Below are 12,280 nucleotides of genomic sequence, written 5' to 3'. Positions count from 1 at the left end.
GCTCAAGGCTGACTCAGCCTTCCATCCTTCCGAGGTCGGTAAGAGGAGGAACCAGCTTGCTGGGGGGCAAACAGTAATGACTGGGGAAGGCACTGGCAAATCACACCGTATTGAGTCTGCCATGAAAACGCTACAGGGCATCACCCCAAGGGTCAGACATGACCCGGTGCTTAACATAATATAACGATGTGAACAGGTCCAGAGCAGAACGCATGGATGGATTTTTTTGGAGGGAGCTATCAGGGGCCCTGTAGATGTTATGCCTGGTCTCAACCAAATGCCTGGCAGAAGGGCTCCCTTTTGCAGGCCCTGCGGAACTGTTTTATCTCCATCGGGGCTTTGATCTCATCCAGGAGCTCATTCCACCAGGTGGGGGCCAGGATGGAGAAGGCTCTAGCCCTGGTCGAGGCCAGGTGGGCTTCTTTAGGGCCAGGGACCATTAGCCGGTTTGTGGTGGCAGAACTCTTTGATGGGCATAGGCAGGAAGGCGGTCCCTCAGGTACATTGGGCCCTGACTGTGTATGGCCTTAAAGGTGATTTAACCTGATCTGAAATATGGTGGTAACCACTGTAGTTAACGGAGAATGGGCCAAATGTGAGCTCTCCATGATGTTGATGTGAGGACCCTGGCTGCTGCATTTTGGACCATCTGTAGTTTCCAGATCAGGGCCAAGGGCAGGCCTGCATAGAGTGAGTTGCAGAAGTCCAGTCTAGAGGTGACAGTTACATGGATCATTGTGGCTAGGTGTTCCGGGGCCAAGTAGAGCGCTAGTAGCTTGGCTTGGTGGAGGTGGTAAAGTGCCTGCCGTGCTACTTTTGTGACCTGGGCAGAGACTGGCCAACCTGCATCAGGGCTGAACCCCAGAACTCATGTTCAATATGTGCAGAATGGTTTCCACTAAACCTTGTGTTAACAGAGTCCGGAGAAATGGCATCTGGGATGGTCAGCCGTGGCTGTTTCTCTGCTACCTGGGGGAGGGGAGCAGGAGGACAGGGGTGCATGTGTGAGGAGGGTCTATACCTACTAGGTCCAGCTCCAAGTTGGGAAAAGCCAGTCCTCTGAAGCTGCCATTTTGCCTCCAAGGGAAGCTGATTTCTGTGGTCTCGAGATCTGAGATAACTCCGGGATCTGAGATAATTCCAATCCCCAAGCTGAGACTGGTAACCATACCACCAACCTGGCAGCTGCTTGAGCGCCATTTTGGGGTAGTTTTTTTTGCCATTCACTGTTGAAGAAATCGAAAACAGACATATACCTGGGAATCCGTTTTGAAGTTGTATTAAATATTGAGAATTTGGTTTGAACATTAAATCACTTCGCCATCGCCAGCTTGAGACTTTTTTCTTCTACTTTATCGCGGCTGACGGGTCTTCACCTGTTGTAGGAAATTTAATCCAAGCAGGACACTTGGAGTCTCTATTTGGAAGGTGTGGGGTTTGTCTTTTGTGCTTTGAATTTCTCTGTCAGGTTTCTCTGTCCCATTCTGGGACAAGGGGGTGGTGGAAGCCCTGCATGAGCCAGAGCCACGCTTAACATGGTTTTCAGAATGGGTGGCACATTCCTGCAGATCGGTCTCCCTGGAGCATGCCAGCTCTGACTTGCGATCCAAGGAGGCTCCAAACACCGAGGAGAGTATCCCAGCAGAACCGCTTGAGGCTCCCGTTGGGACCTGTTGCTGGAAGAGACGGCCCAGATAGTCTGCAGGAGCTGGCGGTGTGCAGAAACCTTGAACGCCTGTCCCTGCTCCCCTCCCCTCTCCCTCCGCGGTCCTTTCTAATAAGCTAAAGAGGTTTTCATGTCTATCTGCTTTAGCCTTCATGAAATGCAAGCTGCTCCTCTGTGGACACAGGCTGCAGTGAGGCTGCCGAACAGGGAGGGAAGCTGTCACTCACGCCCGAGTCTCCATGGAAAGGTTATGCTGTACCTGCTGCAAATGTGTGCTTTTGATTAAGTTGGCTGGTGGGCAAGTACATGCTGGCAAAAGCACAGTCCTGGCGTTGGTGAGATCAAGGCTGGGGGGGATTAGAGGCGGCTGGTGGCAGAAATAGAAGCCACGGAAATAATCAGGGGGGGGGGCTAGGCTGAGAAATGTAGTGCTTGTGTGTCTGCGGCCTTGTGAAGGCTTTGCTTTAGGGCTGCTTCACGTTGGCTTGTGTAGAAGTCCCTGGTTGAAACCTCATTTCCAAGGTGTGGATGACCTGTCCTCTGGGTGGATCTTAAGACTCTGGTCTGCATCAATGTGTTATTGGAAACAAGGTCCACAAACGTATGTGCGCAGCCATGTGCTGGCCGTGACCCCTGCCCCGTATGTGCCTGCGGGGAAATGTCCCGCACAGCTGACCTTACATGAGCTGGGCTGGTTCTTGTCTTTTTTTACAATTGGTTCTTTGAAAAATAACTTTAAAATGCTATGTTGTTAAACGTATAAACCAGCTTCTAAAAGGCTATCATAATTGGTGCAGCTGAGCTGGGCTTTCTCTGCAGTCTTCTCCTGGGGCAAAGGGGATCTTGGCTACCCAAGCTTCGGCACCTTGTTGCAAGGAGCATCCTGTCGCTTGTAGCATCGGCCTCCAAGCTGAGGCTTCTGCGTTGCACTCGGAGGGAGTGTGTGAACGTGCACAGAAGTGCCCTGCGGCTGTTACCCATTAGGAATGCCTGCTGGCAAAGGGAGAACGTGGCTGTCTCTGTTCGTTGGGGAAGGACCCGTGGGTCTGAGGCACAGCCTCTCCTTGGAGCATAGAAGGACCCGAGTTCCGTCCACCTCTAGTGAGAAGGACCTTCCTTCCTCACCCCACAACAGGCACCTTGGGCAGGAGTTGGGGCTGAGAGAGCTCTGAGAGAACTGACTGGTCCAAGGCCAACCAGCAGGCCTCTTGTGCCCCAAGTCTTTGTGACGTAGAGGCAGGAGGCCAGTCCTCTGAAGAAGTCCCAGGCAATGCATGTTCAAAAATACTCCCTGGAAGAGAAGGGATTCACTCAAGCCAGTGGGAAGAAAGGCCACGCGTCTATGCTCAGCAAGGACACAAAGAGGCAAACAAGCAAAAATCCATTTGTGGAGAATCTACAGGTGCCAGCGGGGTGTCGTGGTTAAGAGCAGCTGCCTCTAAACTGGCCAGTCGGGTTTGATTCCCTTCTCCTCCTCCACATGCAGCCATCTGGGTGACCTTGGGCCAGTCCCAGTTCTCTGGACCTCCCATGATGTCCGTTTGAGGGTTGAGGAAGAGTAGCCGATTGTAAACCCTCTGAGACTCCCTTCAAGGAGTAAAAAGTGAATTAAAAAAAAAAAACAGCTCTCTTCCTTTCCCCAGGCTCCTTCTTCCCAAGATACCGCCCCAAATTTCCAGGAATTTCTCAAGCCAGCAATGGAAGGTGTTAATTCTAGTAGCTGCAGCATTGGAAGAAACGATTATCCAAAGTCTACATGACCCTACAGTTCACTGCTTTCTCTCTACCTTGAGTCTCAAACTCTCTCTGTCTGGCTTGTTCCTCTGAGCCAAAGCCCTGAAAGAATCAAACATTCTACAACCAAGTCTTGAGCATCCCACCTGGAAAAGATCTGGGCATAAGGATGCCAGATCCAAGTTAGGAAATTCCTGGAGATTTGGGGGTGAGCTTGAGGAGGACGGAGATCTCAGTAGGGTACAGTGCTCCATCGCAGCCCTTTCCTCCGGGGAAATGGATTAATTTGGAGGTGTAATTCTGAGGGATCCCCAAGTCCCACCTAGAGCCTGGCCCCCCTATTTGGGCATTGATTCCAGCATTAAATTACCTTGCAATTGCCTACATGGGCAGATGTCTCTTAGCTGAATAACCCGTTTTCTTTACAGGGAGCAAAAATAATTGCACTTAGTCATCTAGGATTAATCCATCTTTTAAAAAAGAAATACGACAAGATGCAATTAGTGCATATTTGGCAAAGATGGGGGTGGCCTCACAGTATTTCTTGTAATTATGGAAAACAAGGTCAGACTCAAGGCTAGAGAGTCCTCGTCTGAACCCAGATATTAAGTATGCTGCTTTGATGAGTCTGCCTTTCCCCCCTTTAGGATAATCTCCCTCAGGGCACATATTGTTATAGGGTTTTTTATTTCCCATCTTAGTTTCTCCATCTTATATACTTAGTCTCATTTAATAAATTAGTCTATACCACTCTATGGAAACAGAAGACAAGCCTTGAGCCCACCGTGGGAGAATGGCAGCATAAAAATCCTAGTAGTAGTAGTAGTAGCAGTAGCAGTAGCAGTAGCAGTAGCAGTAGCAGTAGCAGTAGCAGCAGTAGTAGTAGTAGAAGAAGAAGAAGAAGAAGAAGAAGAAGAAGAAGAAGAAGAAGAAGAAGAAGAAGAAGAAGAAGAAGAAGAAGAAGAAGAAATGGTTCCAGGCAACTTGCTTGCACTCTCTGAGAACATCACAGTGGTATGGCACATTCACACATTTTTCTTTGTGAATAAAATTTGCATTAATATTCAGCTGTTTTGTATTAAAATGAACAGACTGACCTAGCCAAATTGCCTGATTAGCATGGCTTTCCCAGGTTACGTCTCACAGTAAGCCCTTCTGATGGGCAACCGAGATATCACCTTGAGCATTTCCAATCTAACTAGGGGAAGCATTAGCCCCGGAGAAGCAAACATTTCCACACAGGTCTTGGACTGCAGCCAGAGCAATCCCAACTCCAATGGAATGTCCATCTTGAATAACCTCCTGTTGTGATCAGTTAATGCAGGGAGAGATCCCTTGGCTTCCGACTGTGTAGGAGCTGAGTTTCAGATCAAGTAGTCCACCTATCTTGGCAGATTTCCACCAGCAGAGAGAAAGTTCCATAGCAGACTGAGGCACCTCATGCATCAGCTTTCCTGGCAGTTTGTTTGTAAGTAAGGAGAATACAGCCCAAGGCTAGAGTTGCTATTCACATATAGAACTCTGTTTACCTGTTGTTTTAATATTTGCATGCTCCAGCAGGAGAAAATGTCTTTCCATTAAAAGCAATACAACCAAATACCGTATATACTCGCATATAAGCTGAGGCCCTTAATTTTACCACAAAATCTGGGCAAACATATTGCCTCGCATATAAGCCGAGGGTGGGAAATGCAGCAGGCTACTGGTAAATTTACAGAGTGGCCTAAGCGCTTGATCCATGCTCAATCATCACAGGCTTTCCCATCCAGCCTCCCTCCCAACAAATACAGAAAAGTCAAGAGGATGAATAGTTGCTGGTTTTTGTTCCCTGCTTTTCACTAACCAAAGGAGTCTCAAAGCGGCTTATAATTGCCTTTCCTTCCTCTCTTGATGCCAGACATCCTGAGAGAGCACTGACAGAACTGCTCTGTGAGAACAGCTCTGGCAGGAGAACCAAACAGTGCTCCCCAGGCCAGCAAACCAGAGCAGTACCCAAAGTTGACAACCTACTACAAGTACAATAGCTACCAAACTAGGGGCTACAGTGCCCCCCAGAACAAAACACTGAAAAAAAGAACTGTAAAACTGAAAATTGAAAGAAAGAACTGTAAAAATCAACTTTTAAAAGAAAGACAACCCCAAGAATAAAAGACAAACAATGTTGCCCCTCAGATAAAAGAAGAAACACTGAAAAAACAGTAAATCCCAAAGCACCCTCAAAACCCACCCCACCCCACCCACAGAAACCAAAAGAATAGTTTGGAAGAAGTGATTAGGAAAAGAAGGGGGGGAAATATCAGAATCCCTCAATCAAACCATTGATGTCCTACAAGCTGCCAGAGTAAGCTTTCAAGATATTTGCAGAAGGCTGGGTTAGCTGGAAGCAATTAGCTCACTTGCAAAGAGCTTTGTTTTTAAGATCTTTGCAGAAGGCAAAAATTAACTAGGGGCCACTAGCTCAAGGCAAAGGTTAACTGGAGACAACTAGCTCACTTGCAAAGAGCTTAGTTTTAAAGATCTTTGCAGAAGGCAGAGGTTAACTGGAGGGCACTAGCTCACTTGCAAAGAGTTCAGGTTGCAGATGCAATGCTGCGATTGACTGGCTGGGGGCAGGCTGTTAATTACCCGCATATAAAACAGCGCAGATGTGTGCTGGAAAACAAACTCTGCGAAGCGTCCTCAGTCATGCAACTTTCTGACCTGCCTGGCTGACAATTTCATTTATCAAATGGGAGATGAACCCACAAGAGGTTCAGCCATACTGGACTTAATACTGACCAACAGGCAAGAGTTGGTGGATGGGGTGAAGGAGGTGGGGACCCTAGGGGGAAGTGACCATGCCCTCATAGAATTCCTTTTGAGATGGGGAGCCAAGGAAGCTTGTAGCCAGACGCGGATGTTGGATTTTCGTAGGGCAAACTTTAATAAACTCAGAGACATGATGGATGAGAATGCTGGAAGGGAAGGAAGCATGTGAAGGGTGGGCGCTACTCAAACAAGAGCTATTGCATGCTCAATCAATGACTATCCCAGAAAGACGAAAACACTGCAGGAGCTCTAAGAAGCCTATTTGGATGAACAGAGAACTTCAAGAGGAACTAAGAAAGAAAAGGAAAATGTTCAGGAAAAGGAGGGAAGGACAGAGTTCTAAGGAAGAGTACCTACAGGTTACTAGGCACTGTAGATCAATCATCAGAAAGGCCAAAGCTGAGAGTGAGCTAAGATTGGCCAGGTTTCCTTTTTTGATTTCCTTTTTTGATTTCCTTTTTTGACCAAGTAACAGGTTTGCTGGATCGGGGAAATTCAGTTGATGTCATTTACTTGGATTTTAATAAAGCTTTTGACAAGGTTCCCCATGATGTTCTGATGGATAAGTTGAAGGACTGCAATCTGGATTTTCAGATAGTTAGGTGGATAGGGAATTGGTTAGAGAACCGCACTCAAAGAGTTGTTGTGTTTCATCACAACATCATTGCGAGCTATTTTGCGGACAAAATCTCGTCTCTCCGCCACGATCTTCCTGCCACAGTTAATACAGTAAACGAACTGGAGGCCTGTTGGCCGCCTTTGGAGGTGACGTTTGATGGCTTCAGACGGCTCTCTTCATCCGAAGTGGACAAGTTGCTAGGCTCGGTTAGGGCGACCACTTGCCCCCTTGACCCCTGTCCATCATGGCTCCTCAAAGGAGGCGGCCAGAAGATAGGAGGCCAGCTCAGGGACATTATCAACCTCTCCCTGGAGTCCGGGGAGTTCCCTGAGCAGCTGAAGGGGGCAGTGGTTCACCCTCTCCTGAAGAAATCTACGCTGGATCCGCGGGACCCCGCCAGCTATCGCCCAGTGTCGCACTTGGCGTTCCTGGTTGAAAGGGCCGCGGCAGACCAGCTCCTGGCATTCTTGGAAGAAACTTCGGCATTCGATCCTTATCAGTCTGGCTTTCGACCTGGCCACGGGGTGGAGACGGTGCTGGTCGCCCTGTTGGATGACCTCCGTCGCCAGCTGGATAAGGGCGGGTCGGCAGTGCTGGTTCTTCTGGACCTGTCGGCCGCTTTTGACATCGTGGACCACGAACTGTTGGTCCACCGCCTTGCCGGCACGGGGATACGGGGCACAGCGTTACGCTGGATACGCTCCTTTCTCCAGGACCGGACCCAGAGGGTTGCAGTGGGAGATGAGTTCTCGCGTTCCTATAGACTCCCTTGTGGGGTCCCTCAGGGTGCGGTCCTCTCCCCCACATTATTCAACATCTTTATGCGCCCTCTGGCCCAGCTGGTACAGAGTTTTGGACTGGGTTGCCACCAGTATGCTGATGACACCCAGCTCTATCTCCTCATGGACAGCCACCCGGACTCCCCCCCTGAACCATTCGCCAGATGTTTGGAAGCAGTGACAGAATGGTTCGAGCAGAGTCGCCTGAAACAACCCCTCCAAGATGGAGGTCCTGTGGCTGGGACGTAGGGGGCAGGACCAGGAAGCGCGCTTACCCACCCTGGCAGGGACGCAACTCACCATCACGTCCCAGGCCAGGAACTTGGGTGTGGCCATTGATGCCTCCCTGACTTTGGAGGCGCAGGTCAAAAAAGTAGCGGGCCAGGTGTTTTTCCACCTTCACCAGGCCCGACTATTAGTGCCCTACCTGTCGCCCGAACACTTAGCCACAGTGATCCATGCAACGGTCACCTCCAGAATAGATTTCTGTAACTCGCTCTACGCGGGCCTTCCCTTGTCCTTGATCCGGAAACTTCAGCTAGTGCAGAACGCAGCTGCCAGGGTCCTCACTGGCACATCTTGGAGGGCCTACATCCAGCCAGTGCTGAGGCAGCTGCACTGGTTGCCAATTGCTGCCCGGATCAGGTTCAAGGTTCTGGTTCTAACCTTCAAGGCTTTACGCGAGTTGGGACCCACATACCTGAGGGACCGCCTATCACCCTATGCCCCTCGCAGGGCCTTGCGCTCTGCGGGTGAAAACCTGTTGGTCGTTCCCGGCCCTAGGGAAGCACGCCTGGCCTCGACCAGGGCCAGGGCCATATCGGTCCTGGCCCCGACCTGGTGGAATGAGCTCCCGGGAGAGCTGCGGGCCCTGCGGTATCTTTCAACGTTCCGCAGGGCCTGCAAGACGGAGCTCTTCCGCCAGGTTTATGGTTGAGGCCAGGGCTGATAATAGATCTATGCCTCCCCCGGGGACTCGGGTTCTGGACCCGAAGCAAAACATCATCAGGACCTCCTCTCCACCCGCTAGTAGTGGGAGGGAGGGGGGGAGTTGAAATGCCATTCTTGCCATGCCGGCAATATTGGCAATGTTATTATTGTTTTATGGGGTTTTAATGGGGATTTGCGATATTGTTACCCGCCACGAGCCGCAAGGGAGTGGCGGGCTATAAATATAATAATAATAATAATAATAATAATAATAATAATAATAATAATAATAATAATCAGACTGGAGAGAGGTGAGTAGCGGGGTACCTCAGGGCTCGGTGCTCGGCCCGGTACTTTTTAACATATTTATTAATGATCTTGATGAGGGGGTGGAGGGACTACTCATCAGGTTTGCAGATGACACCAAATTGGGAGGACTGGCAAATACTCCGGAAGATAGAGACAGAGTTCAACGAGATCTGAACACAATGGAAAAATGGGCAAATGAGAACAAGATGCAATTTAAAGGGTTTAGGCACATCTAGAAATGGCAGTAGCCAAGAGATAGTGTCTGGGTGGCAGGTTGACATGGACAGAGAGGTTGTCACTTGGAGGAGGGCAGGATGCTGTTTCCGTTGGCTGCAGAGGAAAGGATGCGCAGTAATGGGTTTAAACTACAAGTACAATGATATAGGCTAGATATCAGGAAAAAAAATTTCACAGTCAAAGTAGTTCAGCAGTGGAATAGGCTGCCTAAGGAGGTGGTGAATTCCCCCTCACTGGCAGTCTTCAAGCAAAGGTTGGATACAAACTTTTCTTGGAAGCTTTAGGATGCTTTGGGCTGATCCTGCGTTGAGCAGGGGGTTGGACTAGATGGCCTGTATGGCCCCTTCCAAATCTATAATTCTATGAATCTGTGATTCTGTTGTCGAGAGGCATTTAGCTGCACTGGATGAGTTCAAATCCCCTGGTCCGGATGAAATGCACCCGAGAGTGCTCAAAGAACTTTCCGGGGAACTTGCACAACCCTTGTCCATCATCTTTGGGACCTCTTTAAGGACTGGAGATGTCCCAGAGGACTGGAAGAGACCAAACGTTATTCCCATCTTCAAAAAAGGGAGGAAAGATGACCCGGGAAACTACAGACCAGTGAGTCTGACCTCTGTTTTGGGGAAGATAAGGGAGCGATCTCCAAACATCTGGAGGACAATATGGTGATCCAAGGAAGTCAGCATGGATTTGTCTCTACTAGGTCCTGTCAGACCAACCAGGTTTCCTTTTTTGACCAAGTAACAGGTTTGCTGGTTCGTGGAAATTTGGTTGGATCATTTACTTGGATTTTAGTAAAGCTTTTGATAAGTTTCCCCATGATGTTCTGATGGATAAATTGAAGGACTGCAATCTGGATTTTCAGATCGTTAGGTGGATAGGGAATTGGTTAGAGAACCGCACTCAAAGAGTTGTTGTCAATGGTGTTTCATCAGACTGGAGAGAGGTGAGTAGCGGGGTACCTCAGGGCTCGGTGCTCGGCCCGGTACTTTTTAACATATTTATTAATGATCTAGATGAGGGGGTGGAGGGACTACTCATCAAGTTTGCAGATGACACCAAACTGGGAGGACTGGCAAATATTCCAGAAGATAGAGACAGAGTTCAACGAGATCTGAACACAATGGAAAATGGACAAATGAGAACAAGATGCAATTTAATAAAGATAAGTGTAAAGTTCTGCATCTGGGTCAGAAAAATGAAAAGCATGCCTACTGGATGTGGGATACGCTTCTAGGTAACACTGTGTGTGAACGAGACCTTGGGGCACTTGTGGATTGTAAACTAAACATGAGCAGGCAGTGTGATGCAGCGGTAAAAAAGGCAAATGCCATTTTGGGCTGTATCAACAGAGGCATCACATCTAAATCACAAGATGTCATAGTCCCATTGTATACGGCACTGGTCAGACAACACCTGGAGTACTGTGTGCAGTTCTGGAGGCCTCACTTCAAGAAGGACGTAGATAAAATTGAAAGGATACAGAGGAGAGCGATGAAGATGATCTGGAGCCAAGGGACCAAGCCCTATGAAGATAGGTTGAGGGACTTGGGAATGTTCAGCCTGGAGAAAAGGAGGTTGAGAGGGGACATAACAGCCCTCTTTAAGTATTTGAAAGGTTGTCACTTGGAGGAGGGCAGGATGCTGTTTCTGTTGGCTGCAGAGGAGAGGACACGCAATAATGGGTTTAAACTTCAAGTATGATATAGGCTAGATATCAGGAAAAAGTTTTTCACAGTCAGAGTAGTTCAGCAGTGGAATAGGCTGCCTAAGGAGGTGGTGAGCTCCCCCTCACTGGCAGTCTTCAAGCAAAGGTTGGATACACACTTTTCTTGGATGCTTTAGGACAGTGGTCCCCAACCTTTATTAGGCTGGGGACCGGCAGGGCATCGGGCCGCGCCCGCGGGGACCGCGCCCGCGCGGGCCACGCCCACATTTCGGGCCGCGCCCACGGATCGGGCCGCGCCTGCGAGCTTGCGGCCTGGGAAGTTTTTTACTGCGGGGGGGGGGGGGCGGGGAGAGGGAGCCGCGGCCCGGCGCCATGGCCTTTGCGGCCCGGTGCTGGGCCGCGGCCCGCAGGTTGGGGACCACTGCTTTAGGATGCTTAGGGCTAATCCTGCGTTGAGCAGGGGGTTGGACTAGATGGCCTGTATGGCCCTTCCAACCCTATGATTCTGTGATTTTGTGATATAAGCCGAAGAGGTCTTTTACGTGCTAAAAACTGTGCTGGTAAACTCAGCTTATATGCGATTATATATGGTTCCTTGACAATATACTGACTGACCTCTGGGAGTTAAAAATACACTCACAACTCTCCACATCCAGTGAAAGTGCTTAACTTTCCTGGAACTCTTCCCCCATTTTTTATATTTGTTTTTTGGTGTTCTTCTCCACTGATTGGCAATACAACCAAATGTCACAGTTTTCCACACAAGGTTTCCTGACCCTTATGACAGTTTTCTTTCATATGTTTTTTTTTCCAGTCAGTAACCTTTTATTGGCATAAAATGTATAAGACATATAAAATAGGGTTTAAAATTTTAACAAAATATTAAAATGGGGTTACATGACCAAACAGATCTTAAAATGATTAAATAAACTATAAGAGATAAAATACAAGGTAGGCAGCATATTATAAAAGCATCTTAGTTAAAACTCTGGCAACTAAAATGGTTATCTCTGGGTCTTTGTCAGAGAGCAGAAATTGCAAGGTCATAGATTTACTTACAGAAGGCTTGTTTCCCAGCAAAGCAACAAAGCTGTCATCCCGACACTGCTCATATAAGGGGCAATCTAGCAAAATGTGTGAGACGGAGTCAGGGCAGCCAGAACCACACGGACAGTCTCGCATGGTATGGGATATGATGGAATCTTCCCTCTAAGACCTTTGAGGGGAAAGCATTCATTCGTGCCAGGAGAAAAGCTCTTCTCAGGGGTGGGGCATCAAGGAGATGCAAATATGTAGGCATAATATTTCTCTGCATAATGATGCCAAAGAATGCTGGTGAGCAGACTCGAGGCTGGGTAGGTATGAGTTCCTGCCGCTCATGGTCTAAAATTCTCTGTTTAATAATCCGGAAGATACATTTTTCTTCCTGAGGTAGTAGGGAGTTCAGATCGATGCCAATGGAGACTAATTTTTGTTCAATAGCCTGGAACCATTGAAATTTAAGAGGGTCACTTTTTAGACAAGTT

The sequence above is a fragment of the Paroedura picta genome, chromosome 13 (genome assembly GCF_049243985.1).
Source record: "Paroedura picta isolate Pp20150507F chromosome 13, Ppicta_v3.0, whole genome shotgun sequence".
In the NCBI taxonomy this organism is placed as follows: Eukaryota; Metazoa; Chordata; class Lepidosauria; order Squamata; family Gekkonidae; genus Paroedura; species Paroedura picta.
This window is presented reverse-complemented; position numbering follows the sequence as displayed.